The 25,370-nt window shown below is 34.8% G+C and overlaps 15 non-coding genes across 15 annotated transcripts; all 15 read right to left on the bottom strand.

Annotated features, from left to right (window-relative positions):
- Positions 1 to 501: 501 nt before the first annotated feature.
- Positions 502 to 574, bottom strand: TRNAT-UGU (transfer RNA threonine (anticodon UGU)). Its single transcript has one exon. It is a non-coding gene; the product is annotated as a tRNA-Thr (tRNA).
- Positions 575 to 2,105: 1,531 nt separating this feature from the next.
- TRNAT-UGU (transfer RNA threonine (anticodon UGU)) lies at positions 2,106 to 2,178 on the bottom strand. The gene has a single exon. It is a non-coding gene; the product is annotated as a tRNA-Thr (tRNA).
- Positions 2,179 to 3,715: 1,537 nt separating this feature from the next.
- Positions 3,716 to 3,788, bottom strand: TRNAT-UGU (transfer RNA threonine (anticodon UGU)). The gene has a single exon. It is a non-coding gene; the product is annotated as a tRNA-Thr (tRNA).
- Positions 3,789 to 5,331: 1,543 nt separating this feature from the next.
- TRNAT-UGU (transfer RNA threonine (anticodon UGU)) lies at positions 5,332 to 5,404 on the bottom strand. The gene has a single exon. It is a non-coding gene; the product is annotated as a tRNA-Thr (tRNA).
- Positions 5,405 to 6,946: 1,542 nt separating this feature from the next.
- TRNAT-UGU (transfer RNA threonine (anticodon UGU)) lies at positions 6,947 to 7,019 on the bottom strand. Its single transcript has one exon. It is a non-coding gene; the product is annotated as a tRNA-Thr (tRNA).
- A 2,386-nt stretch (positions 7,020 to 9,405) lies between these two features.
- TRNAT-UGU (transfer RNA threonine (anticodon UGU)) lies at positions 9,406 to 9,478 on the bottom strand. The gene has a single exon. It is a non-coding gene; the product is annotated as a tRNA-Thr (tRNA).
- Positions 9,479 to 11,017: 1,539 nt separating this feature from the next.
- TRNAT-UGU (transfer RNA threonine (anticodon UGU)) lies at positions 11,018 to 11,090 on the bottom strand. Its single transcript has one exon. It is a non-coding gene; the product is annotated as a tRNA-Thr (tRNA).
- Positions 11,091 to 12,633: 1,543 nt separating this feature from the next.
- On the bottom strand, positions 12,634 to 12,706 carry TRNAT-UGU (transfer RNA threonine (anticodon UGU)). The gene has a single exon. It is a non-coding gene; the product is annotated as a tRNA-Thr (tRNA).
- A 1,541-nt stretch (positions 12,707 to 14,247) lies between these two features.
- On the bottom strand, positions 14,248 to 14,320 carry TRNAT-UGU (transfer RNA threonine (anticodon UGU)). The gene has a single exon. It is a non-coding gene; the product is annotated as a tRNA-Thr (tRNA).
- A 1,543-nt stretch (positions 14,321 to 15,863) lies between these two features.
- On the bottom strand, positions 15,864 to 15,936 carry TRNAT-UGU (transfer RNA threonine (anticodon UGU)). The gene has a single exon. It is a non-coding gene; the product is annotated as a tRNA-Thr (tRNA).
- Positions 15,937 to 17,479: 1,543 nt separating this feature from the next.
- TRNAT-UGU (transfer RNA threonine (anticodon UGU)) lies at positions 17,480 to 17,552 on the bottom strand. The gene has a single exon. It is a non-coding gene; the product is annotated as a tRNA-Thr (tRNA).
- Positions 17,553 to 19,094: 1,542 nt separating this feature from the next.
- TRNAT-UGU (transfer RNA threonine (anticodon UGU)) lies at positions 19,095 to 19,167 on the bottom strand. Its single transcript has one exon. It is a non-coding gene; the product is annotated as a tRNA-Thr (tRNA).
- A 1,542-nt stretch (positions 19,168 to 20,709) lies between these two features.
- On the bottom strand, positions 20,710 to 20,782 carry TRNAT-UGU (transfer RNA threonine (anticodon UGU)). Its single transcript has one exon. It is a non-coding gene; the product is annotated as a tRNA-Thr (tRNA).
- Positions 20,783 to 22,322: 1,540 nt separating this feature from the next.
- Positions 22,323 to 22,395, bottom strand: TRNAT-UGU (transfer RNA threonine (anticodon UGU)). Its single transcript has one exon. It is a non-coding gene; the product is annotated as a tRNA-Thr (tRNA).
- A 1,542-nt stretch (positions 22,396 to 23,937) lies between these two features.
- TRNAT-UGU (transfer RNA threonine (anticodon UGU)) lies at positions 23,938 to 24,010 on the bottom strand. Its single transcript has one exon. It is a non-coding gene; the product is annotated as a tRNA-Thr (tRNA).
- Between the last annotated feature and the right edge of the window lie 1,360 nt (positions 24,011 to 25,370).

Here is a 25,370-nt window from a genome sequence, read left to right on the forward strand (position 1 = left end):
TATGACAGAATGTCTTTATATTGAGATATTTGTGACCAATAGTGGTCATTACCTTGAGTATGCTTGCATTTGTACTTTATATATGCTTACATGACCAAAAAAGCCTTCTGGCAGCTACAGTTGTCAATTCAAAACTCTTCTGGATCAACTGATGAAGTTGATTCCTGCACGGTACAATACAGATTAATACAATGTATATACCATTGTTGCTATCTTTAAAGTTTAACTATGGAAAAGCTCTTTCTACAGTTTGTAATGATACTGAAAAATTATGATGGGATTATCAGCATGAACAGAATCAGTACAATAAAATAATTTTAAGACATGCTCTTGGAACCAGTTTGCAGATTAGACTGAACATCATAACTCTGTGTACAAATTGAATATCCAAATGTGTGACCAAATTGAAATGGTTCTCCTCACTTAAAGCTCTTGAGCAGACTATTTCAACATTGAGAGCTGCAATTTATATTTTGGCAGCACTAACAAGAAAGTAGCACTAGGCCTCAGTGAGATTTGAACTCACAACCCCTGGTTTACAAGACCAGTGCTCTAACCCCTGAGCTATGGAGCCTTGCCTTCAGCACTATGTATGTTCATTCTGCTTAGTGATGGAAAAAAATCTTCTGCAAATTTCAAATCTCTGTTATCATTTTATTGTTGCTTTTGTCCCAATGTAGACTTTTCACAAAAAAATTCTATAAATTTGCAATATCCTTGATTGAGGCATGTAGTATATAACTTTTTCAGAAAATCAAATAAATGCAAAAATTAGCTGTCTTTGCTTGAATTGAATTATATAGAAAATATTGAAAAAGTTGGACATATTTTTAATGGCTCTCCAACTTTGTGTTAGAGTGTCCTGTAGTGAGCTGAAATGATAATACCATGCCTGTCAGCAGAAACAGAACAGGTGTACAACAGGGTGAGAAGTATTAAAAACCTCCTAATGTGTGTGTTTTTTTGCTATCATTAAAGTAAAATTATTGGAAAGCTCTTACCATAGTTTCCTAATAATAGTGAAAAACTTGTTGGAACTATCAGCATGAACAGAATCGGCCCAATAAAATGCAACAAATATGTTTTAGACATGCTCTTGTAACCAATCAGCAGATTAGACCGAACATCATATGTCTTTGTCCAAATTAACCATCCAAATATGTGACCAAATTGAAATGGTTCTCCTCACTTAAAGATATTGCATAGACTATTTTAACATTGGGAAACACTAGGTCCCAGTGAGATTGGACCTCATGACCCCTGGTTTACGAGACCAGTGCTCTAACCCCTGAGAGATGGAGCCACATAAGTAGCCAGAACTGTGACCAATACGGGGTCTGAATTATGGTGGAAAAGAGTTTTCTTCAAATTTCAGTAATCTTATTGGATATTATTAGTTGTAGCTCATTCTCCAAATATACACTTTTAACAAATGACCACTGCTGAAATGCCTGCTTGGGACATGCAGTTAATAACCTATTAAACAATTTAAAGAAACTTTCAGTTTGCCGCTGTATGTTGAATAGGTGTATATATAAAATTGAGGAAATGTTGGTCATGTTTTCCATGCCTCACAAACCTTGTGCTCCTTAGTCTGGAATGCCTTCAAAATGATATGACAGAATGTCTTTATATTGAGATATTTGTGACCAATAGTGGTCATTACCTTGAGTATGCTTGCATTTGTACTTTATATATGCTTACATGACCAAAAAAGCCTTCTGGCAGCTACAGTTGTCAATTCAAAACTCTTCTGGATCAACTGATGAAGTTGATTCCTGCACGGTACAATACAATGTATATACCATTGTTGCTATCTTTAAAGTTTAATTATGGAAAAGCTCTTTCTACAGTTTGTAATGATACTGAAAAATTATGATGGGATTATCAGCATGAACAGAATCAGTACAATAAAATAATTTTAAGACATGCTCTTGGAACCAATTTGCAGATTAGACTGAACATCATAACTCTGTGTACAAATTGAATATCCAAATGTGTGACCAAATTGAAATGGTTCTCCTCACTTAAAGCTCTTGAGCAGACTATTTCAACATTGGGAGCTGCAATTTATATTTTAGCAGCAGTAACAAGAAAGTAGCACTAGGCCTCAGTGAGATTTGAACTCACAACCCCTGGTTTACAAGACCAGTGCTCTAACCCCTGAGGTATGGAGCCTTGCCTTCAGCACTATGTATGTTCATTCTGCTTAGTGATGGAAAAAAATCTTCTGCAAATTTCAAATCTCTGTTATCATTTTATTGTTGCTTTTGTCCCAATGTAGACTTTTCACAAAAAAATTCTATAAATTTGCAATATCCTTGATTGAGGCATGTAGTATATAACTTTTTTAGAAAATCAAATAAATGCAAAAATTAGCTGTCTTTGCTTGAATTGAATTATATAGAAAATATTGAAAAAGTTGGACATATTTTTAATGGCTCTCCAACTTTGTGTTAGAGTGTCCTGTAGTGAGCTGAAATGATAATACCATGCCTGTCAGCAGAAACAGAACAGGTGTACAACAGGGTGAGAAGTATTAAAAACCTCCTAATGTGTGTGTTTTTTTGCTATCATTAAAGTAAAATTATTGGAAAGCTCTTACCATAGTTTCATAATAATAGTGAAAAACTTGGAACTATCAGCATGAACAGAATCGGCCCAATAAAATGCAACAAATATGTTTTAGACATGCTCTTGTAACCAATCAGCAGATTAGACCGAACATCATATGTCTTTGTCCAAATTAACCATCCAAATATGTGACCAAATTGAAATGGTTCTCCTCACTTAAAGATATTGCATAGACTATTTTAACATTGGGAAACACTAGGTCCCAGTGAGATTGGACCTCATGACCCCTGGTTTACGAGACCAGTGCTCTAACCCCTGAGAGATGGAGCTACATAAGTAGCCAGAACTGTGACCAATACGGGGTCTGAATTATGGTGGAAAAGAGTTTTCTTCAAATTTCAGTAATCTTATTGGATATTATTAGTTGTAGCTCATTCTCCAAATATACACTTTTAACAAATGACCACTGCTGAAATGCCTGCTTGGGACATGCAGTTAATAACCTAGTAACAATTTAAAGAAACTTTCAGTTTGCTGTTGTATGTTGAATAGGTGTATATATAAAATTGAGGAAATGTTGGTCATGTTTTCCATGCCTCACACACCTTGTACTCCTTAGTCTGGAATGCCTTCAAAATGATATGACAGAATGTCTTTATATTGAGATATTTGTGACCAATAGTGGTCATTACCTTGAGTATGCTTGTATTTGTACTTTATATATGCTTACATGACCAAAAAAGCCTTCTGGCAGCTACAGTTGTCAATTCAAAACTCTTCTGGATCAACTGATGAAGTTGATTCCTGCACGGTACAATACAGATTAATACAATGTATATACCATTGTTGCTATCTTTAAAGTTTAATTATGGAAAAGCTCTTTCTACAGTTTGTAATGATACTGAAAAATTATGATGGGATTATCAGCATGAACAGAATCAGTACAATAAAATAATTTTAAGACATGCTCTTGGAACCAATTTGCAGATTAGACTGAACATCATAACTCTGTGTACAAATTGAATATCCAAATGTGTGACCAAATTGAAATGGTTCTCCTCACTTAAAGCTCTTGAGCAGACTATTTCAACATTGGGAGTTGCAATTTATATTTTAGCAGCAGTAACAAGAAAGTAGCACTAGGCCCCAGTGAGATTTAAACTCACGACCCCTGGTTTACAAGACCAGTGCTCTAACCCCTGAGCTATGGAGCCTTGCCTTCAGCACTATGTATGCTCATTCTGCTTAGTGATGGAAAAAAATCTTTTGCAAATTTCAAATCTCTGTTATCATTTTATTGTCGCTTTTTGTCCCAATGTAGACTTTTCACAAAAAAATTCTACAAATTTGACAATATCCTTGATTGAGGCATGTAGTATATAACTTTTTCAAAAAATCAAATAAATGCAAAAATTAGCTGTCTTTGCTTGAATTGAATTATATAGAAAATATTGAAAAAGTTGGACATATTTTTAATGGCTCTCCAACTTTGTGTTAGAGTGTCCTGTAGTGAGCTGAAATGATAATACCATGCCTGTCAGCAGAAACAGAACAGGTGTACAACAGGGTGAGAAGTATTAAAAACCTCCTAATGTGTGTGTTTTTTTGCTATCATTAAAGTTAAATTATTGGAAAGCTCTTACCATAGTTTCATAATAATAGTGAAAAACTTGTTGGAACTATCAGCATGAACAGAATCGGCCCAATAAAATGCAACAAATATGTTTTAGACATGCTCTTGTAACCAATCAGCAGATTAGACTGAACATCATATGTCTTTGTCCAAATTAACCATCCAAATATGTGACCAAATTGAAATGGTTCTCCTCACTTAAAGATATTGCATAGACTATTTTAACATTGGGAAACACTAGGTCCCAGTGAGATTGGACCTCATGACCCCTGGTTTACGAGACCAGTGCTCTAACCCCTGAGCTATGGAGCCACATAAGTAGCCAGAACTGTGACCAATACGGGGTCTGAATTATGGTGGAAAATAGTTTTCTTCAAATTTCAGTAATCTTATTGGATATTATTAGTTGTAGCTCATTCTCCAAATATACACTTTTAACAAATGACCACTGCTGAAATGCCTGCTTGGGACATGCAGTTAATAACCTATTAAACAATTTAAAGAAACTTTCAGTTTGCTGCTGTATGTTGAATAGGTGTATATATAAAATTGAGGAAATGTTGGTCATGTTTTCCATGCCTCACAAACCTTGTGCTCCTTAGTCTGGAATGCCTTCAAAATGATATGACAGAATGTCTTTATATTGAGATATTTGTGACCAATAGTGGTCATTACCTTGAGTATGCTTGCATTTGTACTTTATATATGCTTACATGACCAAAAAAGCCTTCTGGCAGCTACAGTTGTCAATTCAAAACTCTTCTGGATCAACTGATGAAGTTGATTCCTGCACGGTACAATACAGATTAATACAATGTATATACCATTGTTGCTATCTTTAAAGTTTAATTATGGAAAAGCTCTTTCTACAGTTTGTAATGATACTGAAAAATTATGATGGGATTATCAGCATGAACAGAATCAGTACAATAAAATAATTTTAAGACATGCTCTTGGAACCAGTTTGCAGATTAGACTGAACATCATAACTCTGTGTACAAATTGAATATCCAAATGTGTGACCAAATTGAAATGGTTCTCCTCACTTAAAGCTCTTGAGCAGACTATTTCAACATTGGGAGTTGCAATTTATATTTTAGCAGCAGTAACAAGAAAGTAGCACTAGGCCCCAGTGAGATTTAAACTCACGACCACTGGTTTACAAGACCAGTGCTCTAACCCCTGAGCTATGGAGCCTTGCCTTCAGCACTATGTATGTTCATTCTGCTTAGTGATGGAAAAAAATCTTCTGCAAATTTCAAATCTCTGTTATCATTTTATAGTCGCTTTTTGTCCCAATGTAGACTTTTCACAAAAAAATTCTACAAATTTGCAATATCCTTGATTGAGGCATGTAGTATATAACTTTTTCAGAAAATCAAATAAATGCAAAAATTAGCTGTCTTTGCTTGAATTGAATTATATAGAAAATATTGAAAAAGTTGGACATATTTTTAATGGCTCTCCAACTTTGTGTTAGAGTGTCCTGTAGTGAGCTGAAATGATAATACCATGCCTGTCAGCAGAAACAGAACAGGTGTACAACAGGGTGAGAAGTATTAAAAACCTCCTAATGTGTGTGTTTTTGTGCTATCATTAAAGTTAAATTATTGGAAAGCTCTTACCATAGTTTCATAATAATAGTGAAAAACTTGTTGGAACTATCAGCATGAACAGAATCGGCCCAATAAAATGCAACAAATATGTTTTAGACATGCTCTTGTAACCAATCAGCAGATTAGACTGAACATCATAACTCTGTGTACAAATTGAATATCCAAATGTGTGACCAAATTGAAATGGTTCTCCTCACTTAAAGATATTGCATAGACTATTTTAACATTGGGAAACACTAGGTCCCAGTGAGATTGGACCTCATGACCCCTGGTTTACGAGACCAGTGCTCTAACCCCTGAGAGATGGAGCCACATAAGTAGCCAGAACTGTGACCAATACGGGGTCTGAATTATGGTGGAAAAGAGTTTTCTTCAAATTTCAGTAATCTTATTGGATATTATTAGTTGTAGCTCATTCTCCAAATATACACTTTTAACAAATGACCACTGCTGAAATGCCTGCTTGGGACATGCAGTTAATAACCTATTAAACAATTTAAAGAAACTTTCAGTTTGCTGCTGTATGTTGAATAGGTGTATATATAAAATTGAGGAAATGTTGGTCATGTTTTCCATGCCTCACAAACCTTGTGCTCCTTAGTCTGGAATGCCTTCAAAATGATATGACAGAATGTCTTTATATTGAGATATTTGTGACCAATAGTGGTCATTACCTTGAGTATGCTTGCATTTGTACTTTATATATGCTTACATGACCAAAAAAGCCTTCTGGCAGCTACAGTTGTCAATTCAAAACTCTTCTGGATCAACTGATGAAGTTGATTCCTGCACGGTACAATACAGATTAATACAATGTATATACCATTGTTGCTATCTTTAAAGTTTAATTATGGAAAAGCTCTTTCTACAGTTTGTAATGATACTGAAAAATTATGATGGGATTATCAGCATGAACAGAATCAGTACAATAAAATAATTTTAAGACATGCTCTTGGAACCAGTTTGCAGATTAGACTGAACATCATAACTCTGTGTACAAATTGAATATCCAAATGTGTGACCAAATTGAAATGGTTCTCCTCACTTAAAGCTCTTGAGCAGACTATTTCAACATTGGGAGTTGCAATTTATATTTTAGCAGCAGTAACAAGAAAGTAGCACTAGGCCCCAGTGAGATTTAAACTCACGACCCCTGGTTTACAAGACCAGTGCTCTAACCCCTGAGCTATGGAGCCTTGCCTTCAGCACTATGTATGCTCATTCTGCTTAGTGATGGAAAAAAATCTTTTGCAAATTTCAAATCTCTGTTATCATTTTATTGTCGCTTTTTGTCCCAATGTAGACTTTTCACAAAAAAATTCTACAAATTTGACAATATCCTTGATTGAGGCATGTAGTATATAACTTTTTCAAAAAATCAAATAAATGCAAAAATTAGCTGTCTTTGCTTGAATTGAATTATATAGAAAATATTGAAAAAGTTGGACATATTTTTAATGGCTCTCCAACTTTGTGTTAGAGTGTCCTGTAGTGAGCTGAAATGATAATACCATGCCTGTCAGCAGAAACAGAACAGGTGTACAACAGGGTGAGAAGTATTAAAAACCTCCTAATGTGTGTGTGTTTTTTTGCTATCATTAAAGTAAAATTATTGGAAAGCTCTTACCATAGTTTCATAATAATAGTGAAAAACTTGTTGGAACTATCAGCATGAACAAAATCGGCCCAATAAAATGCAACAAATATGTTTTAGACATGCTCTTGTAACCAATCAGCAGATTAGACTGAACATCATATGTCTTTGTCCAAATTAACCATCCAAATATGTGACCAAATTGAAATGGTTCTCCTCACTTAAAGATATTGCATAGACTATTTTAACATTGGGAAACACTAGGTCCCAGTGAGATTGGACCTCATGACCCCTGGTTTACGAGACCAGTGCTCTAACCCCTGAGCTATGGAGCCACATAAGTAGCCAGAACTGTGACCAATACGGGGTCTGAATTATGGTGGAAAATAGTTTTCTTCAAATTTCAGTAATCTTATTGGATATTATTAGTTGTAGCTCATTCTCCAAATATACACTTTTAACAAATGACCACTGCTGAAATGCCTGCTTGGGACATGCAGTTAATAACCTATTAAACAATTTAAAGAAACTTTCAGTTTGCTGCTGTATGTTGAATAGGTGTATATATAAAATTGAGGAAATGTTGGTCATGTTTTCCATGCCTCACAAACCTTGTGCTCCTTAGTCTGGAATGCCTTCAAAATGATATGACAGAATGTCTTTATATTGAGATATTTGTGACCAATAGTGGTCATTACATTGAGTATGCTTGCATTTGTACTTTATATATGCTTACATGACCAAAAAAGCCTTCTGGCAGCTACAGTTGTCAATTCAAAACTCTTCTGGATCAACTGATGAAGTTGATTCCTGCACGGTACAATACAGATTAATACAATGTATATACCATTGTTGCTATCTTTAAAGTTTAATTATGGAAAAGCTCTTTCTACAGTTTGTAATGATACTGAAAAATTATGATGGGATTATCAGCATGAACAGAATCAGTACAATAAAATAATTTTAAGACATGCTCTTGGAACCAATCAGCAGATTAGACTGAACATCATAACTCTGTGTACAAATTGAATATCCAAATGTGTGACCAAATTGAAATGGTTCTCCTCACTTAAAGATATTGCATAGACTATTTTAACATTGGGAAACACTAGGTCCCAGTGAGATTGGACCTCATGACCCCTGGTTTACGAGACCAGTGCTATAACCCCTGAGAGATGGAGCCACATAAGTAGCCAGAACTGTGACCAATACGGGGTCTGAATTATGGTGGAAAAGAATTTTCTTCAAATTTCAGTAATCTTATTGGATATTATTAGTTGTAGCTCATTCTCCAAATATACACTTTTAACAAATGACCACTGCTGAAATGCCTGCTTGGGACATGCAGTTAATAACCTAGTAAACAATTTAAAGAAACTTTCAGTTTGCTGTTGTATGTTGAATAGGTGTATATATAAAATTGAGGAAATGTTGGTCATGTTTTCCATGCCTCACAAACCTTGTGCTCTTTAGTCTGGAATGCCTTCAAAATGATATGACAGAATGTCTTTATATTGAGATATTTGTGACCAATAGTGGTCATTACATTGAGTATGCTTGCATTTGTACTTTATATATGCTTACATGACCAAAAAAGCCTTCTGGCAGCTACAGTTGTCAATTCAAAACTCTTCTGGATCAACTGATGAAGTTGATTCCTGCACGGTACAATACAGATTAATACAATGTATATACCATTGTTGCTATCTTTAAAGTTTAATTATGGAAAAGCTCTTTCTACAGTTTGTAATGATACTGAAAAATTATGATGGGATTATCAGCATGAACAGAATCAGTACAATAAAATAATTTTAAGACATGCTCTTGGAACCAATTTGCAGATTAGACTGAACATCATAACTCTGTGTACAAATTGAATATCCAAATGTGTGACCAAATTGAAATGGTTCTCCTCACTTAAAGCTCTTGAGCAGACTATTTCAACATTGGGAGCTGCAATTTATATTTTAGCAGCAGTAACAAGAAAGTAGCCTCAGTGAGATTTGAACTCACGACCCCTGGTTTACAAGACCAATGCTCTAACCCCTGAGCTATGGAGCCTTGCCTTCAGCACTATGTATGTTCATTCTGCTTAGTGATGGAAAAAAATCTTCTGCAAATTTCAAATCTCTGTTATCATTTTATTGTTGCTTTTGTCCCAATGTAGACTTTTCACAAAAAAATTCTATAAATTTGCAATATCCTTGATTGAGGCATGTAGTATATAACTTTTTCAGAAAATCAAATAAATGCAAAAATTAGCTGTCTTTGCTTGAATTGAATTATATAGAAAATATTGAAAAAGTTGGACATATTTTTAATGGCTCTCCAACTTTGTGTTAGAGTGTCCTGTAGTGAGCTGAAATGATAATACCATGCCTGTCAGCAGAAACAGAACAGGTGTACAACAGGGTGAGAAGTATTAAAAACCTCCTAATGTGTGTGTTTTTTTGCTATCATTAAAGTAAAATTATTGGAAAGCTCTTCCCATAGTTTCATAATAATAGTGAAAAACTTGTTGGAACTATCAGCATGAACAGAATCGGCCCAGTAAAATGCAACAAATATGTTTTAGACATGCTCTTGTAACCAATCAGCAGATTAGACCGAACATCATATGTCTTTGTCCAAATTAACCATCCAAATATGTGACCAAATTGAAATGGTTCTCCTCACTTAAAGATATTGCATAGACTATTTTAACATTGGGAAACACTAGGTCCCAGTGAGATTGGACCTCATGACCCCTGGTTTACGAGACCAGTGCTATAACCCCTGAGAGATGGAGCCACATAAGTAGCCAGAACTGTGACCAATACGGGGTCTGAATTATGGTGGAAAAGAGTTTTCTTCAAATTTCAGTAATCTTATTGGATATTATTAGTTGTAGCTCATTCTCCAAATATACACTTTTAACAAATGACCACTGCTGAAATGCCTGCTTGGGACATGCAGTTAATAACCTATTAAACAATTTAAAGAAACTTTCAGTTTGCTGCTGTATGTTGAATAGGTGTATATATAAAATTGAGGAAATGTTGGTCATGTTTTCCATGCCTCACAAACCTTGTGCTCCTTAGTCTGGAATGCCTTCAAAATGATATGACAGAATGTCTTTATATTGAGATATTTGTGACCAATAGTGGTCATTACCTTGAGTATGCTTGCATTTGTACTTTATATATGCTTACATGACCAAAAAAGCCTTCTGGCAGCTACAGTTGTCAATTCAAAACTCTTCTGGATCAACTGATGAAGTTGATTCCTGCACGGTACAATACAGATTAATACAATGTATATACCATTGTTGCTATCTTTAAAGTTTAATTATGGAAAAGCTCTTTCTACAGTTTGTAATGATACTGAAAAATTATGATGGGATTATCAGCATGAACAGAATCAGTACAATAAAATAATTTTAAGACATGCTCTTGGAACCAGTTTGCAGATTAGACTGAACATCATAACTCTGTACAAATTGAATATCCAAATGTGTGACCAAATTGAAATGGTTCTCCTCACTTAAAGCTCTTGAGCAGACTATTTCAACATTGGGAGCTGCAATTTATATTTTAGCAGCAGTAACAAGAAAGTAGCACTAGGCCCCAGTGAGATTAAAACTCACGACCCCTGGTTTACAAGACCAGTGCTCTAACCCCTGAGCTATGGAGCCTTGCCTTCAGCACTATGTATGTTCATTCTGCTTAGTGATGGAAAAAAATCTTTTGCAAATTTCAAATCTCTGTTATCATTTTATTGTCGCTTTTTGTCCCAATGTAGACTTTTCACAAAAAAATTCTACAAATTTGGCAATATCCTTGATTGAGGCATGTAGTATATAACTTTTTCAGAAAATCAAATAAATGAAAAAATTAGCTGTCTTTGCTTGAATTGAATTATATAGAAAATATTGAAAAAGTTGGACATATTTTTAATGGCTCTCCAACTTTGTGTTAGAGTGTCCTGTAGTGAGCTGAAATGATAATACCATGCCTGTCAGCAGAAACAGAACAGGTGTACAACAGGGTGAGAAGTATTAAAAACCTCCTAATGTGTGTGTTTTTGTGCTATCATTAAAGTTAAATTATTGGAAAGCTCTTACCATAGTTTCATAATAATAGTGAAAAACTTGTTGGAACTATCAGCATGAACAGAATCGGCCCAATAAAATGCAACAAATATGTTTTAGACATGCTCTTGTAACCAATCAGCAGATTAGACTGAACATCATAACTCTGTGTACAAATTGAATATCCAAATGTGTGACCAAATTGAAATGGTTCTCCTCACTTAAAGATATTGCATAGACTATTTTAACATTGGGAAACACTAGGTCCCAGTGAGATTGGACCTCATGACCCCTGGTTTACGAGACCAGTGCTCTAACCCCTGAGAGATGGAGCCACATAAGTAGCCAGAACTGTGACCAATACGGGGTCTGAATTATGGTGGAAAAGAGTTTTCTTCAAATTTCAGTAATCTTATTGGATATTATTAGTTGTAGCTCATTCTCCAAATATACACTTTTAACAAATGACCACTGCTGAAATGCCTGCTTGGGACATGCAGTTAATAACCTAGTAAACAATTTAAAGAAACTTTCAGTTTGCTGTTGTATGTTGAACAGGTGTATATATAAAATTGAGGAAATGTTGGTCATGTTTTCCATGCCTCACAAACCTTGTGCTCCTTAGTCTGGAATGCCTTCAAAATGATATGACAGAATGTCTTTATATTGAGATATTTGTGACCAATAGTGGTCATTACCTTGAGTATGCTTGCATTTGTACTTTATATATGCTTACATGACCAAAAAAGCCTTCTGGCAGCTACAGTTGTCAATTCAAAACTCTTCTGGATCAACTGATGAAGTCGATTCCTGCATGGTACAATACAGATTAATACAATGTATATACCATTGTTGCTATCTTTAAAGTTTAATTATGGAAAAGCTCTTTCTACAGTTTGTAATGATACTGAAAAATTATGATGGGATTATCAGCATGAACAGAATCAGTACAATAAAATAATTTTAAGACATGCTCTTGGAACCAATTTGCAGATTAGACTGAACATCATAACTCTGTGTACAAATTGAATATCCAAATGTGTGACCAAATTGAAATGATTCTCCTCACTTAAAGCTCTTGAGCAGACTATTTCAACATTGGGAGCTGCAATTTATATTTTAGCAGCAGTAACAAGAAAGTAGCACTAGGCCTCAGTGAGATTTGAACTCACGACCGCTGGTTTACAAAACCAGTACTCTAACCCCTGAGCTATGGAGCCTAGACTTCAGCACTATGTATGTTCATTCTGCTTAGTGATGGAAAAAAATCTTCTGCAAATTTCAAATCTCTGTTATCATTTTATTGTTGCTTTTGTCCCAATGTAGACTTTTCACAAAAAAATTCTACAAATTTGCAATATCCTTGATTGGGGCATGTAGTATATAACTTTTTCAGAAAATCAAATAAATGCAAAAATTAGCTGTCTTTGCTTGAATTGAATTATATAGAAAATATTGAAAAAGTTGGACATATTTTTAATGGCTCTCCAACTTTGTGTTAGAGTGTCCTGTAGTGAGCTGAAATGATAATACCATGCCTGTCAGCAGAAACAGAACAGGTGTACAACAGGGTGAGAAGTATTAAAAACCTCCTAATGTGTGTGTTTTTTTGCTATCATTAAAGTAAAATTATTGGAAAGCTCTTACCATAGTTTCATAATAATAGTGAAAAACTTGTTGGAACTATCAGCATGAACAGAATCGGCCCAATAAAATGCAACAAATATGTTTTAGACATGCTCTTGTAACCAATCAGCAGATTAGACCGAACATCATATGTCTTTGTCCAAATTAACCATCCAAATATGTGACCAAATTGAAATGGTTCTCCTCACTTAAAGATATTGCATAGACTATTTTAACATTGGGAAACACTAGGTCCCAGTGAGATTGGACCTCATGACCCCTGGTTTACGAGACCAGTGCTCTAACCCCTGAGCTATGGAGCCACATAAGTAGCCAGAACTGTGACCAATACGGGGTCTGAATTATGGTGGAAAAGAGTTTTCTTCAAATTTCAGTAATCTTATTGGATATTATTAGTTGTAGCTCATTCTCCAAATATACACTTTTAACAAATGACCACTGCTGAAATGCCTGCTTGGGACATGCAGTTAATAACCTATTAAACAATTTAAAGAAACTTTCAGTTTGCTGCTGTATGTTGAATAGGTGTATATATAAAATTGAGGAAATGTTGGTCATGTTTTCCATGCCTCACAAACCTTGTGCTCCTTAGTCTGGAATGCCTTCAAAATGATATGACAGAATGTCTTTATATTGAGATATTTGTGACCAATAGTGGTCATTACCTTGAGTATGCTTGCATTTGTACTTTATATATGCTTACATGACCAAAAAAGCCTTCTGGCAGCTACAGTTGTCAATTCAAAACTCTTCTGGATCAACTGATGAAGTTGATTCCTGCACGGTACAATACAGATTAATACAATGTATATACCATTGTTGCTATCTTTAAAGTTTAATTATGGAAAAGCTCTTTCTACAGTTTGTAATGATACTGAAAAATTATGATGGGATTATCAGCATGAACAGAATCAGTACAATAAAATAATTTTAAGACATGCTCTTGGAACCAGTTTGCAGATTAGACTGAACATCATAACTCTGTGTACAAATTGAATATCCAAATGTGTGACCAAATTGAAATGGTTCTCCTCACTTAAAGCTCTTGAGCAGACTATTTCAACATTGGGAGTTGCTATTTATATTTTAGCAGCAGTAACAAGAAAGTAGCACTAGGCCCCAGTGAGATTTAAACTCACGACCCCTGGTTTACAAGACCAGTGCTCTAACCCCTGAGCTATGGAGCCTTGCCTTCAGCACTATGTATGTTCATTCTGCTTAGTGATGGAAAAAAATCATTTGCAAATTTCAAATCTCTGTTATCATTTTATTGTCGCTTTTTGTCCCAATGTAGACTTTTCACAAAAAAATTCTACAAATTTGGCAATATCCTTGATTGAGGCATGTAGTATATAACTTTTTCAGAAAATCAAATAAATTAAAAAATTAGCTGTCTTTGCTTGAATTGAATTATATAGAAAATATTGAAAAAGTTGGACATATTTTTAATGGCTCTCCAACTTTGTGTTAGAGTGTCCTGTAGTGAGCTGAAATGATAATACCATGCCTGTCAGCAGAAATAGAACAGGTGTACAACAGGGTGAGAAGTATTAAAAACCTCCTAATGTGTGTGTTTTTGTGCTATCATTAAAGTTAAATTATTGGAAAGCTCTTACCATAGTTTCATAATAATAGTGAAAAACTTGTTGGAACTATCAGCATGAACAGAATCGGCCCAATAAAATGCAACAAATATGTTTTAGACATGCTCTTGTAACCAATCAGCAGATTAGACTGAACATCATAACTCTGTGTACAAATTGAATATCCAAATGTGTGACCAAATTGAAATGGTTCTCCTCACTTAAAGATATTGCATAGACTATTTTAACATTGGGAAACACTAGGTCCCAGTGAGATTGGACCTCATGACCCCTGGTTTACGAGACCAGTGCTCTAACCCCTGAGCTATGGAGCCACATAAGTAGCCATAACTGTGACCAATACGGGGTCTGAATTATGGTGGAAAAGAGTTTTCTTCAAATTTCAGTAATCTTATTGGATATTATTAGTTGTAGCTCATTCTCCAAATATACACTTTTAACAAATGACCACTGCTGAAATGCCTGCTTGGGACATGCAGTTAATAACCTATTAAACAATTTAAAGAAACTTTCAGTTTGCTGCTGTATGTTGAATAGGTGTATATATAAAATTGAGGAAATGTTGGTCATGTTTTCCATGCCTCACAAACCTTGTGCTCCTTAGTCTGGAATGCCTTCAAAATGATATGACAGAATGTCTTTATATTGAGATATTTGTGACCAATAGTGGTCATTACCTTGAGTATGCTTGCATTTGTACTTTATATATGCTTACATGACCAAAAAAGCCTTCTGGCAGCTACAGTTGTCAATTCAAAACTCTTCTGGATCAACTGATGAAGTTGATTCCTGCACGGTACAATACAGATTAATACAATGTATATACCATTGTTGCTATCTTTAAAGTTTAATTATGGAAAAGCTCTTTCTACAGTTTGTAATGATACTGAAAAATTATGATGGGATTATCAGCATGAACAGAATCAGTACAATAAAATAATTTTAAGACATGCTCTTGGAACCAGTTTGCAGATTAGACTGAACATCATAACTCTGTGTACAAATTGAATATCCAAATGTGTGACCAAATTGAAATGGTTCTCCTCACTTAAAGCTCTTGAGCAGACTATTTCAACATTGGGAACTGCAATTTATATTTTAGCAGCAGTAACAAGAAAGTAGCACTAGGCCCCAGTGAGATTTAAACTCACAACCCCTGGTTTACAAGACCAGTGCTCTAACCCCTGAGCTATGGAGCCTTGCCTTCAGCACTATGTATGTTCATTCTGCTTAGTGATGGAAAAAAATCTTTTGCAAATTTCAAATCTCTGTTATCATTTTTTTGTCGCTTTTTGTCCCAATGTAGACTTTTCACAAAAAAATTCTACAAATTTGGCAATATCCTTGATTGAGGCATGTAGTATATAACTTTTTCAGAAAATCAAATAAATGAAAAAATTAGCTGTCTTTGCTTGAATTGAATTATATAGAAAATATTGAAAAAGTTGGACATATTTTTAATGGCTCTCCAACTTTGTGTTAGAGTGTCCTGTAGTGAGCTGAAATGATAATACCATGCCTGTCAGCAGAAATAGAACAGGTGTACAACAGGGTGAGAAGTATTAAAAACCTCCTAATGTATGTGTTTTTGTGCTATCATTAAAGTTAAATTATTGGAAAGCTCTTACCATAGTTTCATAATAATAGTGAAAAACTTGTTGGAACTATCAGCATGAACAGAATCGGCCCAATAAAATGCAACAAATATGTTTTAGACATGCTCTTGTAACCAATCAGCAGATTAGACTGAACATCATAACTCTGTGTACAAATTGAATATCCAAATGTGTGACCAAATTGAAATGGTTCTCCTCACTTAAAGATATTGCATAGACTATTTTAACATTGGGAAACACTAGGTCCCAGTGAGATTGGACCTCATGACCCCTGGTTTACGAGACCAGTGCTCTAACCCCTGAGCTATGGAGCCACATAAGTAGCCAGAACTGTGACCAATACGGGGTCTGAATTATGGTGGAAAAGAGTTTTCTTCAAATTTCAGTAATCTTATTGGATATTATTAGTTGTAGCTCATTCTCCAAATATACACTTTTAACAAATGACCACTGCTGAAATGCCTGCTTGGGACATGCAGTTAATAACCTATTAAACAATTTAAAGAAACTTTCAGTTTGCTGTTGTATGTTGAATAGGTGTATATATAAAATTGAGGAAATGTTGGTCATGTTTTCCATGCCTCACAAACCTTGTGCTCCTTAGTCTGGAATGCCTTCAAAATGATATGACAGAATGTCTTTATATTGAGATATTTGTGACCAATAGTGGTCATTACCTTGAGTATGCTTGCATTTGTACTTTATATATGCTTACATGACCAAAAAAGCCTTCTGGCAGCTACAGTTGTCAATTCAAAACTCTTCTGGATCAACTGATGAAGTTGATTCCTGCACGTTACAATACAGATTAATACAATGTATATACCATTGTTGCTATCTTTAAAGTTTAATTATGGAAAAGCTCTTTCTACAGTTTGTAATGATACTGAAAAATGATGATGGGATTATCAGCATGAACAGAATCAGTACAATAAAATAATTTTAAGACATGCTCTTGGAACCAATTTGCAGATTAGACTGAACATCATAACTCTGTGTACAAATTGAATATCCAAATGTGTGACCAAATTGAAATGGTTCTCCTTACTTAAAGCTCTTGAGCAGACTATTTCAACATTGGGAGTTGCAATTTATATTTTAGCAGCAGTAACAAGAAAGTAGCACTAGGCCCCAGTGAGATTTGAACTCACGACCCCTGGTTTACAAGACCAGTGCTCTAACCCCTGAGCTATGGAGCCTTGCCTTCAGCACTATGTATGTTCATTCTGCTTAGTGATGGAAAGAAATCTTCTGCAAATTTCAAATCTCTGTTATCATTTTATTGTCGCTTTTTGTCCCAATGTAGACTTTTCACAAAAAAATTCTACAAATTTGCAATATCCTTGATTGAGGCATGTAGTATATAACTTTTTCAGAAAATCAAATAAATGCAAAAATTAGCTGTCTTTGCTTGAATTGAATTATATAGAAAATATTGAAAAAGTTGGACATATTTTTAATGGCTCTCCAACTTTGTGTTAGAGTGTCCTGTAGTGAGCTGAAATGATAATACCATGCCTGTCAGCAGAAACAGAACAGGTGTACAACAGGGTGAGAAGTATTAAAAACCTCCTAATGTGTGTGTTTTTGTGCTATCATTAAAGTTAAATTATTGGAAAGCTCTTACCATAGTTTCATAATAATAGTGAAAAACTTGTTGGAACTATCAGCATGAACAGAATCGGCCCAATAAAATGCAACAAATATGTTTTAGACATGCTCTTGTAACCAATCAGCAGATTAGACTGAACATCATAACTCTGTGTACAAATTGAATATCCAAATGTGTGACCAAATTGAAATGGTTCTCCTCACTTAAAGATATTGCATAGACTATTTTAACATTGGGAAACACTAGGTCCCAGTGAGATTGGACCTCATGACCCCTGGTTTACGAGACCAGTGCTCTAACCCCTGAGAGATGGAGCCACATAAGTAGCCAGAACTGTGACCAATACGGGGTCTGAATTATGGTGGAAAAGAGTTTTCTTCAAATTTCAGTAATCTTATTGGATATTATTAGTTGTAGCTCATTCTCCAAATATACACTTTTAACAAATGACCACTGCTGAAATGCCTGCTTGGGACATGCAGTTAATAACCTATTAAACAATTTAAAGAAACTTTCAGTTTGCTGTTGTATGTTGAATAGGTGTATATATAAAATTGAGGAAATGTTGGTCATGTTTTCCATGCCTCACAAACCTTGTGCTCCTTAGTCTGGAATGCCTTCAAAATGATATGACAGAATGTCTTTATATTGAGATATTTGTGACCAATAGTGGTCATTACCTTGAGTATGCTTGCATTTGTACTTTATATATGCTTACATGACCAAAAAAGCCTTCTGGCAGCTACAGTTGTCAATTCAAAACTCTTCTGGATCAACTGATGAAGTTGATTCCTGCACGTTACAATACAGATTAATACAATGTATATACCATTGTTGCTATCTTTAAAGTTTAATTATGGAAAAGCTCTTTCTACAGTTTGTAATGATACTGAAAAATGATGATGGGATTATCAGCATGAACAGAATCAGTACAATAAAATAATTTTAAGACATGCTCTTGGAACCAATTTGCAGATTAGACTGAACATCATAACTCTGTGTACAAATTGAATATCCAAATGTGTGACCAAATTGAAATGGTTCTCCTTACTTAAAGCTCTTGAGCAGACTATTTCAACATTGGGAGTTGCAATTTATATTTTAGCAGCAGTAACAAGAAAGTAGCACTAGGCCCCAGTGAGATTTGAACTCACGACCCCTGGTTTACAAGACCAGTGCTCTAACCCCTGAGCTATGGAGCCTTGCCTTCAGCACTATGTATGTTCATTCTGCTTAGTGATGGAAAGAAATCTTCTGCAAATTTCAAATCTCTGTTATCATTTTATTGTCGCTTTTTGTCCCAATGTAGACTTTTCACAAAAAAATTCTACAAATTTGCAATATCCTTGATTGAGGCATGTAGTATATAACTTTTTCAGAAAATCAAATAAATGCAAAAATTAGCTGTCTTTGCTTGAATTGAATTATATAGAAAATATTGAAAAAGTTGGACATATTTTTAATGGCTCTCCAACTTTGTGTTAGAGTGTCCTGTAGTGAGCTGAAATGATAATACCATGCCTGTCAGCAGAAACAGAACAGGTGTACAACAGGGTGAGAAGTATTAAAAACCTCCTAATGTGTGTGTTTTTGTGCTATCATTAAAGTTAAATTATTGGAAAGCTCTTACCATAGTTTCATAATAATAGTGAAAAACTTGTTGGAACTATCAGCATGAACAGAATCGGCCCAATAAAATGCAACAAATATGTTTTAGACATGCTCTTGTAACCAATCAGCAGATTAGACTGAACATCATAACTCTGTGTACAAATTGAATATCCAAATGTGTGACCAAATTGAAATGGTTCTCCTCACTTAAAGATATTGCATAGACTATTTTAACATTGGGAAACACTAGGTCCCAGTGAGATTGGACCTCATGACCCCTGGTTTACGAGACCAGTGCTCTAACCCCTGAGAGATGGAGCCACATAAGTAGCCAGAACTGTGACCAATACGGGGTCTGAATTATGGTGGAAAAGAGTTTTCTTCAAATTTCAGTAATCTTATTGGATATTATTAGTTGTAGCTCATTCTCCAAATATACACTTTTAACAAATGACCACTGCTGAAATGCCTGCTTGGGACATGCAGTTAATAACCTATTAAACAATTTAAAGAAACTTTCAGTTTGCTGTTGTATGTTGAATAGGTGTATATATAAAATTGAGGAAATGTTGGTCATGTTTTCCATGCCTCACAAACCTTGTGCTCCTTAGTCTGGAATGCCTTCAAAATGATATGACAGAATGTCTTTATATTGAGATATTTGTGACCAATAGTGGTCATTACCTTGAGTATGCTTGCATTTGTACTTTATATATGCTTACATGACCAAAAAAGCCTTCTGGCAGCTACAGTTGTCAATTCAAAACTCTTCTGGATCAACTGATGAAGTTGATTCCTGCACGTTACAATACAGATTAATACAATGTATATACCATTGTTGCTATCTTTAAAGTTTAATTATGGAAAAGCTCTTTCTACAGTTTGTAATGATACTGAAAAATTATGATGGGATTATCAGCATGAACAGAATCAGTACAATAAAATAATTTTAAGACATGCTCTTGGAACCAATTTGCAGATTAGACTGAACATCATAACTCTGTGTACAAATTGAATATCCAAATGTGTGACCAAATTGAAATGGTTCTCCTTACTTAAAGCTCTTGAGCAGACTATTTCAACATTGGGAGTTGCAATTTATATTTTAGCAGCAGTAACAAGAAAGTAGCACTAGGCCCCAGTGAGATTTGAACTCACGACCCCTGGTTTACAAGACCAGTGCTCTAACCCCTGAGCTATGGAGCCTTGGCTTCAGCACTATGTATGTTCATTCTGCTTAGTGATGGAAAAAAATCTTCTGCAAATGTCAAATCTGTTATCATTTTATTGTCGCTTTTTGTCCCAATGTAGACTTTTCACAAAAAAATTCTACAAATTTGCAATATCCTTGATTGAGGCATGTAGTATATAACTTTTTCAGAAAATCAAATAAATGCAAAAATTAGCTGTCTTTGCTTGAATTGAATTATATAGAAAATATTGAAAAAGTTGGACATATTTTTAATGGCTCTCCAACTTTGTGTTAGAGTGTCCTGTAGTGAGCTGAAATGATAATACCATGCCTGTCAGCAGAAACAGAACAGGTGTACAACAGGGTGAGAAGTATTAAAAACCTCCTAATGTGTGTGTTTTTGTGCTATCATTAAAGTTAAATTATTGGAAAGCTCTTACCATAGTTTCATAATAATAGTGAAAAACTTGTTGGAACTATCAGCATGAACAGAATCGGCCCAATAAAATGCAACAAATATGTTTTAGACATGCTCTTGTAACCAATCAGCAGATTAGACTGAACATCATAACTCTGTGTACAAATTGAATATCCAAATGTGTGACCAAATTGAAATGGTTCTCCTCACTTAAAGATATTGCATAGACTATTTTAACATTGGGAAACACTAGGTCCCAGTGAGATTGGACCTCATGACCCCTGGTTTACGAGACCAGTGCTCTAACCCCTGAGAGATGGAGCCACATAAGTAGCCAGAACTGTGACCAATACGGGGTCTGAATTATGGTGGAAAAGAGTTTTCTTCAAATTTCAGTAATCTTATTGGATATTATTAGTTGTAGCTCACTCTCCAAATATACACTTTTAACAAATGACCACTGCTGAAATGCCTGCTTGGGACATGCAGTTAATAACCTATTAAACAATTTAAAGAAACTTTCAGTTTGCTGTTGTATGTTGAATAGGTGTATATATAAAATTGAGGAAATGTTGGTCATGTTTTCCATGCCTCACAAACCTTGTGCTCCTTAGTCTGGAATGCCTTCAAAATGATATGACAGAATGTCTTTATATTGAGATATTTGTGACCAATAGTGGTCATTACCTTGAGTATGCTTGCATTTGTACTTTATATATGCTTACATGACCAAAAAAGCCTTCTGGCAGCTACAGTTGTCAATTCAAAACTCTTCTGGATCAACTGATGAAGTTGATTCCTGCACGTTACAATACAGATTAATACAATGTATATACCATTGTTGCTATCTTTAAAGTTTAATTATGGAAAAGCTCTTTCTACAGTTTGTAATGATACTGAAAAATGATGATGGGATTATCAGCATGAACAGAATCAGTACAATAAAATAATTTTAAGACATGCTCTTGGAACCAATTTGCAGATTAGACTGAACATCATAACTCTGTGTACAAATTGAATATCCAAATGTGTGACCAAATTGAAATGGTTCTCCTTACTTAAAGCTCTTGAGCAGACTATTTCAACATTGGGAGTTGCAATTTATATTTTAGCAGCAGTAACAAGAAAGTAGCACTAGGCCCCAGTGAGATTTGAACTCACGACCCCTGGTTTACAAGACCAGTGCTCTAACCCCTGAGCTATGGAGCCTTGCCTTCAGCACTATGTATGTTCATTCTGCTTAGTGATGGAAAAAAATCTTCTGCAAATTTCAAATCTCTGTTATCATTTTATTGTCGCTTTTTGTCCCAATGTAGACTTTTCACAAAAAAATTCTACAAATTTGCAATATCCTTGATTGAGGCATGTAGTATATAACTTTTTCAGAAAATCAAATAAATGCAAAAATTAGCTGTCTTTGCTTGAATTGAATTATATAGAAAATATTGAAAAAGTTGGACATATTTTTAATGGCTCTCCAACTTTGTGTTAGAGTGTCCTGTAGTGAGCTGAAATGATAATACCATGCCTGTCAGCAGAAACAGAACAGGTGTACAACAGGGTGAGAAGTATTAAAAACCTCCTAATGTGTGTGTTTTTGTGCTATCATTAAAGTTAAATTATTGGAAAGCTCTTACCATAGTTTCATAATAATAGTGAAAAACTTGTTGGAACTATCAGCATGAACAGAATCGGCCCAATAAAATGCAACAAATATGTTTTAGACATGCTCTTGTAACCAATCAGCAGATTAGACTGAACATCATAACTCTGTGTACAAATTGAATATCCAAATGTGTGACCAAATTGAAATGGTTCTCCTCACTTAAAGATATTGCATAGACTATTTTAACATTGGGAAACACTAGGTCCCAGTGAGATTGGACCTCATGACCCCTGGTTTACGAGACCAGTGCTCTAACCCCTGAGAGATGGAGCCACATAAGTAGCCAGAACTGTGACCAATACGGGGTCTGAATTATGGTGGAAAAGAGTTTTCTTCAAATTTCAGTAATCTTATTGGATATTATTAGTTGTAGCTCATTCTCCAAATATACACTTTTAACAAATGACCACTGCTGAAATGCCTGCTTGGGACATGCAGTTAATAACCTATTAAACAATTTAAAGAAACTTTCAGTTTGCTGTTGTATGTTGAATAGGTGTATATATAAAATTGAGGAAATGTTGGTCATGTTTTCCATGCCTCACAAACCTTGTGCTCCTTAGTCTGGAATGCCTTCAAAATGATATGACAGAATGTCTTTATATTGAGATATTTGTGACCAATAGTGGTCATTACCTTGAGTATGCTTGCATTTGTACTTTATATATGCTTACATGACCAAAAAAGCCTTCTGGCAGCTACAGTTGTCAATTCAAAACTCTTCTGGATCAACTGATGAAGTTGATTCCTGCACGTTACAATACAGATTAATACAATGTATATACCATTGTTGCTATCTTTAAAGTTTAATTATGGAAAAGCTCTTTCTACAGTTTGTAATGATACTGAAAAATGATGATGGGATTATCAGCATGAACAGAATCAGTACAATAAAATAATTTTAAGACATGCTCTTGGAACCAATTTGCAGATTAGACTGAACATCATAACTCTGTGTACAAATTGAATATCCAAATGTGTGACCAAATTGAAATGGTTCTCCTTACTTAAAGCTCTTGAGCAGACTATTTCAACATTGGGAGTTGCAATTTATATTTTAGCAGCAGTAACAAGAAAGTAGCACTAGGCCCCAGTGAGATTTGAACTCACGACCCCTGGTTTACAAGACCAGTGCTCTAACCCCTGAGCTATGGAGCCTTGCCTTCAGCACTATGTATGTTCATTCTGCTTAGTGATGGAAAAAAATCTTCTGCAAATTTCAAATCTCTGTTATCATTTTATTGTCGCTTTTTGTCCCAATGTAGACTTTTCACAAAAAAATTCTACAAATTTGCAATATCCTTGATTGAGGCATGTAGTATATAACTTTTTCGGAAAATCAAATAAATGCAAAAATTAGCTGTCTTTGCTTGAATTGAATTATATAGAAAATATTGAAAAAGTTGGACATATTTTTAATGGCTCTCCAACTTTGTGTTAGAGTGTCCTGTAGTGAGCTGAAATGATAATACCATGCCTGTCAGCAGAAACAGAACAGGTGTACAACAGGGTGAGAAGTATTAAAAACCTCCTAATGTGTGTGTTTTTGTGCTATCATTAAAGTAAAATTATTGGAAAGCTCTTACCATAGTTTCATAATAATAGTGAAAAACTTGTTGGAACTATCAGCATGAACAGAATCGGCCCAATAAAATGCAACAAATATGTTTTAGACATGCTCTTGTAACCAATCAGCAGATTAGACTGAACATCATAACTCTGTGTACAAATTGAATATCCAAATGTGTGACCAAATTGAAATGGTTCTCCTCACTTAAAGATATTGCATAGACTATTTTAACATTGGGAAACACTAGGTCCCAGTGAGATTGGACCTCATGACCCCTGGTTTACGAGACCAGTGCTCTAACCCCTGAGAAATGGAGCCACATAAGTAGCCAGAACTGTGACCAATACGGGGTCTGAATTATGGTGGAAAAGAGTTTTCTTCAAATTTCAGTAATCTTATTGGATATTATTAGTTGTAGCTCATTCTCCAAATATACACTTTTAACAAATGACCACTGCTGAAATGCCTGCTTGGGACATGCAGTTAATAACCTATTAAACAATTTAAAGAAACTTTCAGTTTGCTGTTGTATGTTGAATAGGTGTATATATAAAATTGAGGAAATGTTGGTCATGTTTTCCATGCCTCACAAACCTTGTGCTCCTTAGTCTGGAATGCCTTCAAAATGATATGACAGAATGTCTTTATATTGAGATATTTGTGACCAATAGTGGTCATTACCTTGAGTATGCTTGCATTTGTACTTTATATATGCTTACATGACCAAAAAAGCCTTCTGGCAGCTACAGTTGTCAATTCAAAACTCTTCTGGATCAACTGATGAAGTTGATTCCTGCACGTTACAATACAGATTAATACAATGTATATAACATTGTTGCTATCTTTAAAGTTTAATTATGGAAAAGCTCTTTCTACAGTTTGTAATGATACTGAAAAATGATGATGGGATTATCAGCATGAACAGAATCAGTACAATAAAATAATTTT

The sequence above is a fragment of the Pseudophryne corroboree genome, chromosome 11 (assembly GCF_028390025.1).
Source record: "Pseudophryne corroboree isolate aPseCor3 chromosome 11, aPseCor3.hap2, whole genome shotgun sequence".
NCBI classification, from domain to species: Eukaryota; Metazoa; Chordata; class Amphibia; order Anura; family Myobatrachidae; genus Pseudophryne; species Pseudophryne corroboree.